Genomic DNA, 16934 nt, shown 5'->3' on the forward strand with positions numbered 1-16934 from the left:
GCCTTCGGGTATCGGGTCACATATTCTACAACCACGGGAATATAACTGTATCCCAACCCATTTTTCTCCAAGGGCTCCACTAGGTTCATGCCAATACGCTCAAAGGCACTCCAACCAAGTGGTATTAGGGGTGCTCTAGGTATCCTCTTTGGTCCAACTCTCTGGCATTCTGGATAGCAGGCACAGTAGTCCTGGACTGCCCAGTGTATGCCAGGCCAAAAGAATTTTCACAACACCTGTTGTGGAGTTTTCTCCCTTCCTAGGTGTCCTGTGCAGGGCACAGAGTGGGCTAGGTGCAACAGGCTTCATCGAAACCTCTGCAGAACTAACAATTGCCAGATGTCTTCTTGCATCTTGGGGCACTAGCTAGCCTGTAGAGGTGGTTGCCCCAGACTTTGAATCAAGTCCCCTTGGTAGCCACAGGGGGTTGCCCTCTGCTCAGTCCAGGTCTGCCACTTGCTCCCAAACCCAGCTTAGGGTCAGATCCTTCCTTGTTCCTTCAGGAAGTTTCCATTTATGTCCAGCCACTGCTGTCCATCCTCCTCCAGGCTCCCTGTTATGGGGTGGCTTCAAACCAGTGTCTCAGGTTAGTCAGAAGGACCTTTCCCTCAGTCACTGGGTCTTCAGCAGACCAGTAGCCCCTTCTTTTCTGGCTCCTTACATACTTACATTTATTGCTTCACTCCTGAAAGACCTCATGGAACCACTGCCGGTCATACCCCAAGATCACAGGGTAGGCCAGCTTTGGGGCCAGGCAGACTCAACATACTTCCTCATACCAGGTAGCCTCCATCCATACCCTGGCAGTCAGGTATGGCCGCATATCCCCATGTATGCATTGTAGGTAGATAGACGTTCCTGCCGGATCTGGAGATTCTACCAGGCCGACTTGGACAAGTGTTTGGCTACATCCTGAGTCGACCAGGGCCATTACAGGGGTTCCATTCACTCACACAGGGATCATGAGTTTATCTGGGCTCCGCTTCTGGGCCCGGTGTTACCCGAAGGCGGGTGGGGAGTGAGAGTGTGTGTGTGGAGAAAGAAGCAGCAGAAGGGGGGAAGAGGTATGTGTGTGAAGAACAACTTAGAAAGGAAGAAACCAAAGCCACGAAAAACTTAAAGTGCAGGCAGCAACAACAAATGTAACAACCTAAAGAGAAGTGGAGCTTCGTGGGCCAAAGCATTTGGGAACCTGTACCCCTGATCCCTATTCTAGCTTTGAAAGGAGAGTGGGGGTTATTTGTTTTTGCAAATTAATATGTCTTTGGGCACCTTTATTTTTGGGAGGGATTTTTATTTAGCTAGCATAAGAATCCTGCAAAATCCTCTGGGTTCATGCATTTTCTGATTAAGGCCTCCACAACTGCCATAGTGAGACCAAGGGTACCAGCTATCCTTGCCAGCCATCCCAAGGCTGTAATTGGTTTAATGGACCAACCTTTTTTCCTGAGGCTCTGACCTGGTCCCCTTGGGGACCAAACATTTTTATACCATGGTGTTTATTACAGAGGCTATGGGTGGGGGATTTTGTAACTTTTTTAGTGTTTTAAGCAGGGGACCATATGGGGACTGCTTGGAAGGGCCCAAGGGGAAAGGAAATTTATGGTAATTTTTTTTTATAAGTATAATAAGTAGGATAAAAATAGGGTGCTTTTTTGACCCATCTCTTTCCCCCCAAAGCAATAATTTCCTCTAATTACAGCCACTATTCCCTTCTGCTCTCCCAACATGGCTCTGAGAGCACAACTTGGTCTTTGACATTCCCCATGATTTGCCTGGGTCTTATCCTGGGATTCCTTCAGCAAAGCTCTAACTTTCATCATCCCCAAACACAGTTACCCAAAGTCTGCGATAGTTTTGAGTCATTACCAGCTGGGCTTTTGGGGGTCCTCCTTCTGTCCAGCTGATGGGAAGTTTACGTGTCAGTTTCTTGCCCTAAGAAAAAGATCCCTCGGACTGTTTCAAGGTGTTTACTTTTATTTAATTTTTATAGTTATTTTTATAAAACATAACTTATAGTAACCCCTATTGGGTTACCAAATTTTAAATTGAAATAAATTGTTTATTTTTATTAGCAAAGCATTTGTAGTTATAACAATAAAAATAAATAATAATAATAATAAAACATATATTGGGGAACTTGGAAGAAAAGTTGCTTTTTTATTTTTATGATTTGTTAATTTTTTTTAATTAGCTAAGCTGAATTTGGATTTGCCTATGGGAACCCTGACAATTATTTCTAGCCATGTGGTATTTTGCGTTTAATTAATTGTGGCTAAATACATCCAAAATGGTTACAGTTTAGTTTGGTCAAGTTCTAGGGTTACATTGGAGGCCTGCCACCCACATTTGGCCATAGTTATAGTCCATGAAACGGCCGTCTCATTGGAAACGGTCCTCCTGTATACTTGTAACATTGGTCCTCCAGCCTGTGGGTCTGACTTGGGTAATGCTAGTCCACACAGTGGGCCTTCCCCCCGCCCTTGCCTTGGAGTGGGGGTGAATCAACTCAGTTTACACATCTGACCCCTCTGCAGTCAGATAATCTTCCATTAAGGAGACGGCTTCTGCAAGGGTTGCCAGGCAGTGCAGCTGCACCCTTTCCTTCCCCGCACTGGGTAGGATTTGAGTAAATTGCTCCAGCATCACTATGTCTGCCACTTGGATGCAGGTCAGCATCTCTGGTTCCAGCCATCACCAACAGTAATCCCGGAGTCGCTGGGCTATTGCCCTAGGCCTGGTCCCAGGTGGGTACCGTTCATGGCAGAATCGCTGATGGTACGTCTCATGTCAGATGCCGGTCTAACCTAGAATGGCCACCTTTACTTTGCGGTATTCCAATGCCTCATGGAGGTCTGGATTTCAGTAGGAAGTCTGCACTGGGTCAGTCAAATACAGGGCCATGAGCATAGCCCAGGGTTCTGGCAGCCATTGGGTGGCAGTGGCGACCCATTTGAATGTCACAAGGAATGCCTCAGAGTCATCACTGGGCCCATCTTGGTGGGATGCACAGGGAGACGTGCCAAAATGTTCTCTGCTTCTGGCCCTGCCAAGGTGGAGAGGTCAGCTGCTGCAGTGCCACCATCTGCTGGACCAGGTGCTTTTGCTGCACCTGGTGATGGGCAACGAGTTCTTGCCCCATCTGTTGCTGATGATGATGCTATTTTGCCATTTGGAGCTGCTGCTGCATGTCGACCTGTTGTGGAAATTTGGTCTGGTGTTGCTGTTGCTGGTGTCTCTCCAATAGCCATTTCAAAATCCTTTCTGCCTCCATAACTGTCAGGCAGGAGGGTTGTTTTGTTGGCTGCTCTCCATTATCCAAACCCTCTTAGCAGGTCCCGGTCAATGCCCACATTCTTCACCAGTTGTTGCAGGGTAGGTAAACTCCATCATGGGGTGTCAGATTGTGGGGGGTTTCAAAAATGTGTTTTTGACAGCCGAAGTGGCCTGGATCTAGGTGGCAGTCCTGCAGCTCAGGGCTGTATGGCCCAATGGCCAGAGTCAGTAAGGCTCTCCTTCTGCTCAGGGAAGCACGGCTTAGTGACCCAAGCCTCTGTAGTGGCCCTTCAGCTCAGATCAATACAGCCCAATGGACAGAGTCAATAAGGCTGTCCTTCTGCAGTAAAGTTCACCCAACCAGGTGTTAGCTGTCCCTGATAGTGGGGCAGCCAGGGTAGGGAGACCTGGCATCACCCTTCTCCACTGGGTATGGACCCAAAGCCCTAGGGAACTGGTACTTCTATAATCAGCCTTGGTCACCCATTACAACTGTCCTGTTCTCTGGGCTGCTTCCTACCCTTTCTTCAAATGCTAGTAATCTTACGGCCTCTGCTGTCTCTCCTTCTTCCGTCGTTGGCTGGGATCCACTGGAGTCTCAACCCAGTTGGCTTCTGTGCCCTGGAGCTCCAGCAATGTCCTGACAGAAGCCTGCGGCACACGTGTGCTCTCATCAGTGGCCAGCCCCAACTGAGCTGAGCTACTCCCTTTTGTACTCTGGTTCCAGTTGGAGCATACCCTGCAGGGGTGAAGGAATGTGGCCTCCTTGGCCTACAGAGTTTGATTAACTCCTGCTAAATCAGTGCGGGGTAGGCACACCCAATCAGTGTGCCATATGGGGAGAAAGCTGCTACACTATGCCTGGCCACAAGGAAGTGTTCCTGTGGTGTATGAACCCCTTCACACCTTCCCATGACTTTATATTGCAGTCCCATTTTTGCTTTTTTGTTCAACAGTAGCTCTATCTCCAAATGAAATTGAATATGGTGTCTAGAGGCCTATTTTCACTCAACTTTTTTATTATCTTCTTGTCAGTGCTTGACGCTATTATTGGGTGATTTAAATTGGGTTACAATTGTTACAGGTAGTAATTAAAATGTGGCCTTTTCATTTGATTTAATCATGGCAGGTTACTTGTCTGAAATCAAGTCTTGGATGATATAGACTGTGCTTCATCTTCACCTGGCCAAAACTGCAATGCTCTTATTTCAAGAATACATCAGCATAGAGAAATAATAGTCCTGGCTTGTGCTTTTATGGCATATATCTTTTGAGAGCTGATTGTTTAAAGAACGGAGGGGTCATTTTGAACTATGAGCTCTCTTCATCCAGGCATATTTTTGTTACTGAAATCTTGGCTTTTTTCCATTAAAATAGTATGGTGTATAAGATAAGGTGTTATTTATCTGTGACTACAATCTTTCGTTACAAGTAGATCGTATTATTGAAATGCCCTTTACAATGACCACTTCTAGAAAACAACAACAAAAAAAAAAAGGCAGCAGACTTCTTACACAGGTTAGTTTTACATTTTCTTCCTGTACTACATTACATAGAGTGGATGCCTGTTTGTCAGTGTGCTGATTTCCTATATTAACCGTTAAAATGTAGAGACATTGTTTTATGTTAGTTTAACATCTTACACACTGAATCTGATTTCTAAAGTTTTTTTGCTCCAGTCAGAATACAGGTTAAAACTGGAGTGTTGCAAAAGCCTTTACTAACAATAACTTCATCATAAACTCATTACTTTGGTGGTCACTGAATTCATTTTACTGTACACAGACAGAACCAAAAATCCTCAACTTCTCACTTATAACAAAGCATAATATTTTATCACTAGTAAACTAAGTTATATACCTGAACAAATGCATTATTCCTGCAAGAAAAATATACCAAGAAAAACAGAAAAAGACCAACCAATTGCCAAAATCTAGGATTCAATGGGATCTGGAATTAAATAGACTACTCAGAGAGCATGACAATGGGAATTGATTCCCCCTAAAAACTACTGGAATATAAATAATTGAACCTGAGCAAGGATTGCAAAATTGGATGCTAAATTTGCAAGTTAAGTTAACACCCTCTATAATCTTTATTTATGAATAAGGTAGCACAAGGTGTCCCTATCAACCTAAAATTTATAACATTACATTACAAACACTGTATGTGATGGGGTGTACAGGATCCTAAAACATCCTCTAGAAGGCCCTGCAGTCCTACCACACCCTGCCCCCCCAAAGGCAGTAGAGTGGGGTCCTCCAAGTGGCCTAGAGAGGCTGCAGAGGAGGCAGGTAGTCAATCAGGGGTTAGATGGTCCATATAAAAGGAATTGCAGGGTCTGGACAGCTTGGTTGCTAGCTGGAGCCAGAGGGGGAAAGAATGTTGTTCCTGGCTGGGCAGAGCAGTGGCAGGCTGGGAGACTCCACAGGTACAGAGACTGGGGAGAAACTTTGCCTAAGCAGGGGAAGGACTGTGAAGCTCTCCAGGCACAGAGGCTAAGAGAGAGAGAGAGAGAGTCCTGACAAGAAGGGCCAGAAACTTGTTAGAAGTTCACCAGGTGAAGGCGCCAGTGAGAAAGAATCCTGAGCAAACAGGGCAGGGATTCGCAAAAAGAAAAAGGAATACTTGTGGCACCTGAGAGACTAACAAATTTATTTGAGCATAAGTTTTCGTGAGCTACAGCTCACTTCATCGGATGCATTTGGTGGAAAATACAGTGGGGAGATTTATATACACACACAGAGAACATGAAACAATGGGTTTTATCATACACACTGTAAGGAGAGTGATCACTTAAGATGAGCCATCACCAGCAGCAGGGGGGGAAAGGAGGAAAACCTTTCATGGTGACAAGCAAGGTAGGCCATTTCCAGCAGTTAAATTCCGATGAAGGGAGCTGTAGCTCACGAAAGCTTATGCTCAAATAAATTTGTTAGTCTCTAAGGTGCCACAAGTACTCCTTTTCTTTTTGCGAATACAGACTAACATGGCTGCTACTCTGAAACAGGGCAGGGATTGTTATGGACTATCTGGGGAAGAATGTCTGGGAGAGACCCTGCTTAAACAGAGAACAGGCCAGGGACCCAAGAAGCTGTTGGGACGGAGTGGGAAGCAACGCAGGGAATGCTTAGACAGTAGTGAAGGAAGCAGCAGATGGCTGCTAGTCATAGGGTCCCTGAGTTGGGACCTGAAGTAGTGGGCCCGGGTCCTCCCACCAACCACAGGCACAGTGGCCAAGGGCCAAGGAGGTGCTTGCGATTTGCTACTTCTTTACACTGCCAGAGGCAGGACTGATTTTATATTCTGATACTATTATAATTAAATCTGGTGTACATCTATGTGTTTAGAATGCAATGATGCTGAACTGTATTTTGTATGCTTCAAACATTTATCCACATATGTGGAAGGCAAAAAAAAGCAATATATTATAATTTACTTGGCTTGAAAAAGCCATTCTTTGAAATGGTTCAAAGAACCAGTTCAATTTATTTTAATTAGTATCCTATGAAAAAGCTGTGTCACACAATACTTAAGAATACATTGTCACAAATAACATTTCATCCCTGCTTAGCTACTGATGAATGTAACAGTCCGGATACTCTACAAATATTGTGATGCCCAGTACTTCATTCTTCATTGCCTAATAGTAAAAGTCTTCAAAAAACTGAATATTTTCACCTAATTTCAGGAACATACAGATTGCCAAATGCCATTGCTGGCATTCCTCTTTGAAAAGTGATAATTTAGGTACTGTGCAAGAATAAAGATCAGTGGTTACAGAATTGTTGAAGATATACAGAAAGAAATGTTTGAATAAGGAGCACTGTAGTTAAACATATATTTACATTTGATCCACTTTTGCAAGGTGTTATATTTTAGGGGTTTAGTAAATGGACATAAATTGCAACCCCAAGGCCAAATTCTATCCTAAGAACATAAGAACGGCCATACAGAGTCAGACCAATGGTCCATCTAACCCAATATCCTGTCTTCTGACAGTGGCTAGTACCAGGTGCTTCAGAGGGAATGACAAGAACAAGGAAATATTATCCCGTCCCAGCTACTGGCAGCAGTAGGTTTAGGGACACCCAAAGCATGGGGTTGAATCCCTGACCACCTTGACTAATAGTCATTGATGAACCTATCCATGAACTCTTATGCTCTAAAAACTTTAACAAACTTTTAAAATACATATGCCATACAGAATACCTACTGATAACCAATTCACAACAGCATCAAGCCATGTAAGAAAACTGCCACCTGACAATAAAATAATCATTCACTTTCCTTTCAGATCTCTCAATCCTCTCAACACATCCAAGGAAATTCATGGGCTTTACACTATGCTGTGAAGATCACAACTCCAGACTGCTTCAGTACAAGGGTGGGCTGCCCAGTTCTGCACTACACTAAGGTTCCAAATAGTTTTAAGGTATAATCTCATGTAGGGTATATTGAAGAAGACTAATTTTGAAGCAACAAAGACAAGGATAATGGTATAAGTTGCTTCCAAACCAAAGAAAAAAAAGTCAAAATCTCCTGGACATATATAAATGAAATCAGTCCAGGCCATTCCTATTATCCGATTATCTAAAATAAGCATAAAATCTAATAAGATTGCCATGTTATAAAATCACATAATCACTGGCAAGTGCACACCCTTAATTAAGAGACCTGAAATAAACTCCATCATCTCTTACTGACCTTTAGACAGCTAATGCTCATCCATGGACCATTCTTAATCAGACACCAGTAAGACATGTGATGACACCATCTGATTCAGATAAAACAGTGACAGAACTGAGTGTTCTGCATCCAATCCTAAAAAAAAATTATTGTGGCAAAAGTATAGAGGACTTTTGGAACACTGATGTAGAGAGCACTTGCCAAGATAAAAGACTAGAGTGAATGACCCCAAGGGACTCATTGGTAGTCTCTCAAAACAGAACTGAAAAGCACCACTGAATAGTCACTGAAGGAAGCATCATAAGACGACACAAAATCTATGGTTCTATTTTCTACAGTAGACATTGCTGGCCAGGGTTCTCCATCTTCACATAAGACCAAATACTAGAATGAGCTGAAATCGGTGTGACTATTAAAAAAACAAACAAAAAAAACTACTACTCCTCAACATCAGTAAGGGTCACACAAACAGGCCCTTAACATTTACTTTCAGAAATATTCAACACCACAGAGAAGTTTGAGAAAGTTTCTAATTACACATCACAACAATTAAGTGAGGGTAGTATTCTACATTATGATCACAGTCTTAAAGTCACTAAAAGATGTATGAAAAATGTCATACAAAATAATGTGTGCAGAATTAGAGTACTTTAGGGGAGGCAAGCTTAGTATTGTAAGGGTAATAGGTGAGCTAAAGATAGAGTTGTGATGATACTAAGGAAAGCTATTGGCAAGGTAAATAGTGGTTTTCATTGAAGCAGACAAAATTTCTTAGTCTCTTTAAAGATAAGAATTTAAGAAGGAGAAATGAAGTTGTCATTTTAAATAATGACAAGTACTATGAATTTTCTGTGGTGATATGTGAGACAAGGAACAGATTACAAATAGTTATGAACTGCATTACTTTTCTCCAGTTCAGTTTGACATAACGGTAGCTGTCATGGACACCCATATTATATCATGCAGAGGAAGATATGAGAGTGCATTATAACTGAAAAATATTCTAATTTATGCTACCTTCTGTTCTACAGAGGGAAACAATTGAATTAAAACCAGGGTCGATAAAAATCTATCATTTTTGTTTAAAAAAATTAAAAAAGTCAGATTTTTTTTAAATTTAAATCAAAATTTTTGGATAAAATGCTTTTTGAGGGAAAAAGAACAATCTAAAGATAGGTTTCAGAGTAGCAGCCGTGTTAGTCTGTATTCGCAAAAAGAAAAAGGAGTACTTGTGGCACCTTAGAGACTAACAAATTTATTAGAGCATAAGCTTTCGTGAGCTACAGCTCATTTCATCGGAATGCATCCGATGAAGTGAGCTGTAGCTCACGAAAGCTTATGCTCTAATAAATGTGTTAGTCTCTAAGGTGCCACAAGTACTCCTTTTCTTTAATCTAAAGATAGTTTTAATTAAGATATGTTTGAGGTATAATGTATCTCATCATGGAATAGGGATTATAAATTCTAATTCTATAGCATGAGACAATATATTCATGTAACATTTAAGGAAAGTTTTTTAAATGAGTTCCAATAGTTCATGGATTAGAGACCCAATTTTATGGGGTTCCAGGGCTTCTGTATGGATTAGTTAGGTTAATCTTTCTATCTACCCAATGGGACTCAGTCTAGAGGATACCATCAGAGATGCTTAGTTTTGCAGTTCTCAAACTGTGGATTTGTGTCTTCAAAGATAACATGCTTGTTAACAGCAAAAATGTTTTTAAATAAATAAATAATTTCGAGAGGTGAAAAAAACAGACCTCAACTCTACTGTCCCTCTGCAAATTTGTGTACACAGAGTCAATCCCTTACCTCTCTCTAAAAGTGCAAAGTTTCAAAAAGTCCAATGAATAGAAGATTGTTGGGGGCGGAATAGATCTGGATAAGGAGAAAAAGTCTGGAGATAAATGTAAGAAGTGAGGGACATATGCTTGTTTTATTAAAATATTATGTTTGCTGTTGAAGAAAAAAATCCAGAATACTTAACGTTGTTGCTGTAGTTAAATAAAACAATTCAAAGGTGTGTCTGTTTTAGTTAAATAAAACAATTTAAATGGTCGCCTCCTATTACAGCATAGCAAGAAAATCCTCCAAATATTAATGATTAACCTGTCGAATTGGAGATAGTTCACCTCCCAATGACTTCATAAATATCTGCTTGAATTACCTTTGGTAAATGAATTAACCAAACAAACATTTATTTTCTGATATAGCTCTAAAACTAATCTGAAAAGATTTCAAAATAAATCACTGTTTTAAAATGTATAGTGTTTACCTTCTAAAAATGAAACCTACATCTATCTCTCAGTTGTAAAGAATATGTATTAAGGTTATAACAACCAACATGAACGCACTTTTATGTAGAAAGCCATGTTTAAATAGAGTCTTTACTAGTGATTTAAATCATGATTTAAATCGTGATTTAAATGAATTTGATTTAAATCAAAACTACCCTGATTAAAACAGGTGGCAACATATGGAAATCAGAAGAGGGGTCCTTACAATAAGCTACAGAAGATCCTCTTTGTTAACATCATGTCATCAGGGAACACATACTTTTGATTGCCAAGGTTCTGGAAAAGCTCAATTTTCCATTTACTTGCACGTATCATGTAAGTAACAAATTTCTAATTAGACATTTAAATCAGTAAGATACAGTTATAAATTCTGTATATAATCTGACTCAGAGTCTGATAGTATTTAAAGAAATTACATCCAGGACTCAGAAATCCATATTTTAATTTGAAGATTGTTAGAGGGCAGGTCACATGCAAAATATAAACCAGAGCGATTCTATGTAAGAAATGTACTGAAACAAGACTTCAAAAATATAATTTATAATGGTGTACACTTATTTCTCTGAGAAACAGCTTTGGTTTTGAAAACATAGGCCACAATCCTGCCACTCAAATAAGTAATAGCCCAGTCTATTTTCATACAAAAATTTATTATTTGAATTATCTGATTCACAGTAGCACCTAGGAGCTACAGTCATGCTTCCATTGCACTAGGCACTGTACAAATACATAATAAAAAAATCATACCTGTCCTAAGATCTTACAATCAAAATATAAGACAAAAGACAAAAAGTGGATACAAACAGATGGAGGAGCACAGGGAAGCAATGAGATAATACTGGTCAGCATGACAGGAAGTGGTCTCAGCACACCAGCTGCCTACCCATTGTTCTTTGTAGGTGCCATGGCAAAGGAGAGTTTTAAGGATGGTGTTGTCATGCCTGGTCTGGATTACAGTTGAGAGGGCCTATCTCAGGTCAGACTGAAAAAACTGGGAAGACACCCCTATACTTTGGTGGTATATTCTATAATTAGATTTAACCAGACAAATGTGCGCTCCTGGTCACTATACTATCTTAAAAATGGAGCCACAGAGAGTCCCCTTACACACTCCAGTCCATATTGCCACCCAGACAAACTGGACTTCTGTGATGACAGGTTATTAAAACCAAAAATCACCACACATTAGGTGCTTCCACTGCTAGGGGGCCTGTCATTTACCCAGGTCAATGGATCCTTAGGACCTTACTCCAAAGACAACACTGCAGTGAATCCTTTAGCAAACTAACTAAAGATGTATTAACTAAGAAAAAGAAATGAGAGTCACCAAAAAGTTAAAGCAAATACAACACATTACAGTTGGATCAAAGTATGTATTCCAAAATGATAGCAGGGATGTTAAATCTGCTAGTTTTATACACGTCTCTCTTGGTTGCCCAAATAGTTTCCAATGTCAGAATTCACCAGTCCAGAGATGGGATAGGAAAGAGGTTTCCAATGGCCTTTGTTCTCCCTCTTTATATATTGACCATTTTTCAGGAAAAATCCTGTGTCATGGGGTCACACAGTTCCATGGCACACATACTTTGCCATCAGTTTTTTATACTAATTGCAAATTTGTGCTTGCACATTCTGCGTACGGGCCATTTGAGGGGTCTTTGTAGATGAGGCTCTTGTTTACAGTTCCTTTTTTATTCCTGAAGAGCTAACCTGTGGGCATTTCTCAGACTCACAACATGTTTGAGTAACAAACATATAGCAAAATCTTATAATTCCCCACACAATGTCGATATACACATTATAACCAGATACTAATACTCAGGAGATTACAACTTTTCCAATGAGACCTCACAAGACATACTTAGTACAAGATTTACCACAGTTTTGTAAAAGTGGTGACTGTTAGTGTAGATGGTCACCTTCCCCCTTAGACAGCATCAGAGAGAGATCTGAAGGACAATGAAGTGACTTTGTGGATGTTTAGTGGGCTTTTTACTTGCATCAGCTGTGCCAACACAGCTATGTTACAAACAAAATGGAGAAATTATTTCTTCCCTCACTTTTAAAACTCATAACAAATTTTGCTCAAAATCCCACCTCCACACCCTATTCTTTCCTCCCAAAGCCATCTTTGTCAGACAGGAAGCCTGGGAAATTTCAGCCTGAAAGGTGAAGATTCAGGAAGTTATGAAGGATTTAAAATGGGGTTAGAATGCAAGTGATTTTGTAAATTTATCTGATAACAGCTCTGCCTCTATCCCAAATCACATAGTTTTGGAAATATGAAATAAACATGTAAGTGATCAAATAAAGAAAGAAACAGTCTTCATTGGCTGGACTCTTAAAGCAGCCTGAATTAAGAATTGCCTCAACCAATGCTTACTCATGACAAAGGTAAAGTCTGAATATGCTTTCCCAGAGGCGTTTAAAGAAACAGGTAATTTGGTCCATCACAGATATTTTGCATTTTTTTTTTAAATTGACTCTCATAGGCACCTATTAGTCATGGCTTAAAGTAATTCCAACTATCATGGAACCACATAAATTAGATGGAGGGCTAGCCCAATGAAATGGCCCAGAGCCAGCAAACAATCCATGAGTGAACCGATAAATATACAGAGAACTGCTGATCTGAAACAGCGTGGAGTAAAGAAATGTGTTTTTAAAAAGTTTTATTCATTTGAATAATAACTACAAACTACACCATGCTACAGTAATGAAATGACAAATGGAAAACAAGAAGCAATGGTTCTCAGACCTGCTGCCTACAGGTACACACAAAGAAAGAGGCTGCTTGAGGTCACAGCCCTTCATATAAATCTGTCTCGGAATGATGGGATCTATAAGAAAACATGCTTGAAACAGAAACTGTCCTTGTCTTCCAATTGATTCTGAGGCACACTCTCAACTAAGAAGAGGGAATTGCATTTGAAGAGAGAATTATTGGTGAGAAAGTCTGATTTTCTGTACATATACATTTTTGAGGTGGTATATATTATCTTTACACCTAGGGGATTGTAATTTGCTAAACTACATACCACATCTAGGCCAGCCTATAATAATTAAAAATGATCAAGTGATGCTGAAAGCTTTAGTTTGTACAAAGTAAAATGAAGTTGTCTAAGTTAAAGGGTGTATCCTTGATAAATTTTTGGATTCAATGAATAAAATGAACAGAGCAAAATTGTTTCCATAACAAAAATATTCATTTTATATCCCATGTCTTTGTGGTATTGTATACTCTTCTTAAGCAATCTGATAATGAATGGTTTTTTTGATGTATTATACTGCTAAGTGGACCATTAGCACTTCACTGCCAGACTAGATGACATCTAAATTGTGCCAAATAAACTTGCAAAACAATCACCTCTACTTATTGATACATCTCTAGTTATTGATTTTTCTTATATTATGTTGTACTATGTTAATATACATGTACATTCGATTTACTAAAACTTATTTTGTGTAAAAGTAAACAGAAGTCAGTTTTCAGAAATATATCAAGTATTTGTATTTACAGCCTAGTAGGGTATCATAGAATCATAGAATCATAGAATATCAGGGTTGGAAGGGACCCCAGAAGGTCATCTAGTCCAACCCCCTGCTCAAAGCAGGACCAAGTCCCAGTTAAATCATCCTAGCCAGGGCTTTGTCAAGCCTGACCTTAAAAACCTCTAAGGAAGGAGATTCTACCACCTCCCTAGGTAACGCATTCCAGTGTTTCACCACCCTCTTAGTGAAAAAGTTTTTCCTAATATCCAATCTAAACCTCCCCCATTGCAACTTGAGACCATTACTCCTCGTTCTGTCATCTGCTACCATTGAGAACAGTCTAGAGCCATCCTCTTTGAAACCCCCTTTCAGGTAGTTGAAAGCAGCTATCAAATCCCCCCTCATTCTTCTCTTCTGCAGACTAAACAATCCCAGCTCCCTCAGCCTCTCTATGAAAGGGTACTATGAAAGGGTAACTGTCGAAAAAACTGTACAGATTCAAGAGGACTTTGGTTGAATGAGGAAAGAAGGGCAGGAAAATATATTCCATTATAATTATCTATAATGCAATCCTTGGGATTTAAAGCACCTATGTAGTAACTATCCTTTTTATCAGACCTAGTCAAGTTTACAGCAAAGGGATGCCACTGATAATAATTTATGATGTAGTCTTCAAAATCTCATATTTCATCCGGCAGCCTTTCCCATGACTCAGAGTGAATATACGAGCACAGAAATCAAGCGGTTCCATCAAAATTGTAAAGAGGACAAACACCTATCATAGGTGGAAAGTAAAACGGGTGCCACTATTTACCATTGATCAGGACAGGCAAGTGAGTGAAACAGAGAGATGGTTTTAAAACAGACTGAAACTTTATTAACTGAACTTGTACTTTCTGTCCCTTCATTTAATTGAGTCCAGCGAGGGTTTAAATGGCCTGATATCATATAACCAGTAATTCAGGGTTGGTCCTCTTCAGCCTTGCCTCTAATACTCAGTTCATCTCTGAATCTGCTCACCCTTCCCCAACAAGGTGGTATGCGGGTACCTCAGTCTGCAAAGGCTTAAGATTTCCCGATTGCTTCGCAGGCAAAAAAAAGTCCACTAGCCATATCCTTGGCCTCTTATATACACTTCTCTCTGGGAGCTGTCCCTTTCAGCCTTTATCTGCACTGAACACCAGCTTCAAGTTGAGATAAACCAAATATTTCTATATCTCTTTCTAACCTTAAAAATCACTATTCACACTCCTTTTCACTTGAAACTGTACCTCCATGATGCTGCAAAGAAGGAGAACAGCTTCCCCACCCCCGACACCCTGCCAATTTGGCCCCAAAGTAAAAAAAAAAATCCCACCTGATCCCACAGATGGTCAGACCAACATCATCTGGGAAGTGCAGCTTAGCAATATCTCAACCATCAGCAGTAAATATTTTTTGGCTTCATAAATGTACAGGTGACAAAGGTAGAGACCTGCAAATCCACGGATATCCACGTTTGCGGATTGTGGATCGGATGTGGATACTAATTTTGTATCTGTGCAGGGCTCTAAAGATAGAATGCTGTCTCTTTAAAAGCGTGGTGCATCTCAGTCTAAGCAGGACTTGTGAAAATACACACTATGCATGAACCTGGATTTCAGCCACAAAAGCAGAGAATCCCTTCAATCATGTAGAGGATTTAAATTTCACATTAAAATTACTAACCCTTTATATGCCTTTTTAGGAGTATGCATGCAACAACTCATACACACACACACACACGCACACAGTTGGGTCATACTTATGCATCCAGTGTATTATGCACACAAAAGTGAGAACAAATTTGGACACAACATTTAATAAATTTAGGATGTAACCTATCCATATCTCTCATGTGTCGAAGGATAATGTTGCTTACTCATGTTCGTAAACAATCGAGATGTACAGATTAAAAATTGCAATAAAGTACCAAGTAGTGCTATTATGAATTAACAAAGAGGCCACATAAATATCACAGGAAGCTACTGTATATATTTGTTATGACTCCAAGTTAAAAGATATCTAACTAGAGCCTTGAGGGTGTGACATTAAAAATGTATAATACCATTCTCTGAAAAAAAAACAGTAAAATGTGCACAGGTATATCGAATATCACTAAACTTCTAGTTTAATATTTGATAACTCCTATATCAGACTTCTGAAAATAATGATCTACCAGTTATGAACTGAAATTTGCTTTGACCTCTAATTACATTGGTCAATAGTTCACAAACTAGACCAGGAGTCTAGTAACCTGTGTCCAAATCCTTCTTTACATCTCAGAAACTAAAATATATTATTTGTGTTAAGCATTTTATAAAATCATAGTGAGACAGTCATGGCCTCAAAGAGCCTATAGTCTAAATAAAGAATTTGGACAAAGGGTGACAGGTGGGAGAAAGGCACAGAGAGATTAAATGACTTGAGGAGTAACACAACAGATCAACAACAGAGTTGTGAGTCAAGAGACCTAGATTCTATTCCCATTCCAGCTTCCCAGATACTCAAGAAGGGACAGTCCCTGGTCTGAGGAGCTCACAATCTGAAGACAGTCAAGATGACAAAATTTATGGGAAGTGGAATAACGTCAGCTTTTTTTAATATAAGTCAACTAGCTTTACTGTAGGAAGCACAGCAGAAATGAGTCTTTAAGAAGAGTTATATGCCCTCTTTCACCTTTCAGTCACTCTGTAGGAAGACATTATACATTATATAATCCAAGGCACTAATGAAAAATTTTAAATCCTTCTAAACACAATGTTTTACTGACATTATTTATCACTTTATTGGATCTAGTTCTGCATAACAAAGCAGTAGACCGAATCACGTCATTTTATGTCATCCATCTTCTGCTATAATCCTGGTACCCTGTGGGTCAGTAATCAAATTCAAGCCATCATTTTCTGCTACTCCAATTAGGATATGAAGCATCAAAGGAAATAGAGAGGATTTATTCTTTTAGGCCTAACCAACGGGCAAGGTGAACTAGCAATGGGCAAACTTGAAAATGGTAAAAAGTCCATTAAGTAGGAAAAAAGGTGGATGTTTGCCAAAGTTTTTGAAAGCCTTGTAAGCTTCTACTCCAATGACTTTTTGGCAGTGGCAAATACTCAAAATGATGGAGAAAAACCTGGGCCATCTTTTCATCAACTGTTGGCA

The 16934-nt window shown here is 40.0% G+C and overlaps 1 protein-coding gene across 5 annotated transcripts in view; it reads right to left on the reverse strand.

Moving 5' to 3' along the window:
- TUSC3 (tumor suppressor candidate 3) overlaps window positions 1–16934 on the reverse strand; it is a 307969-nt gene that overhangs the window by 122226 nt on the left and 168809 nt on the right. The gene's annotated exons all lie outside the window — the stretch shown is intronic.

Source organism: Dermochelys coriacea, chromosome 4 (genome assembly GCF_009764565.3).
Source record: "Dermochelys coriacea isolate rDerCor1 chromosome 4, rDerCor1.pri.v4, whole genome shotgun sequence".
Classification (NCBI taxonomy): Eukaryota; Metazoa; Chordata; order Testudines; family Dermochelyidae; genus Dermochelys; species Dermochelys coriacea.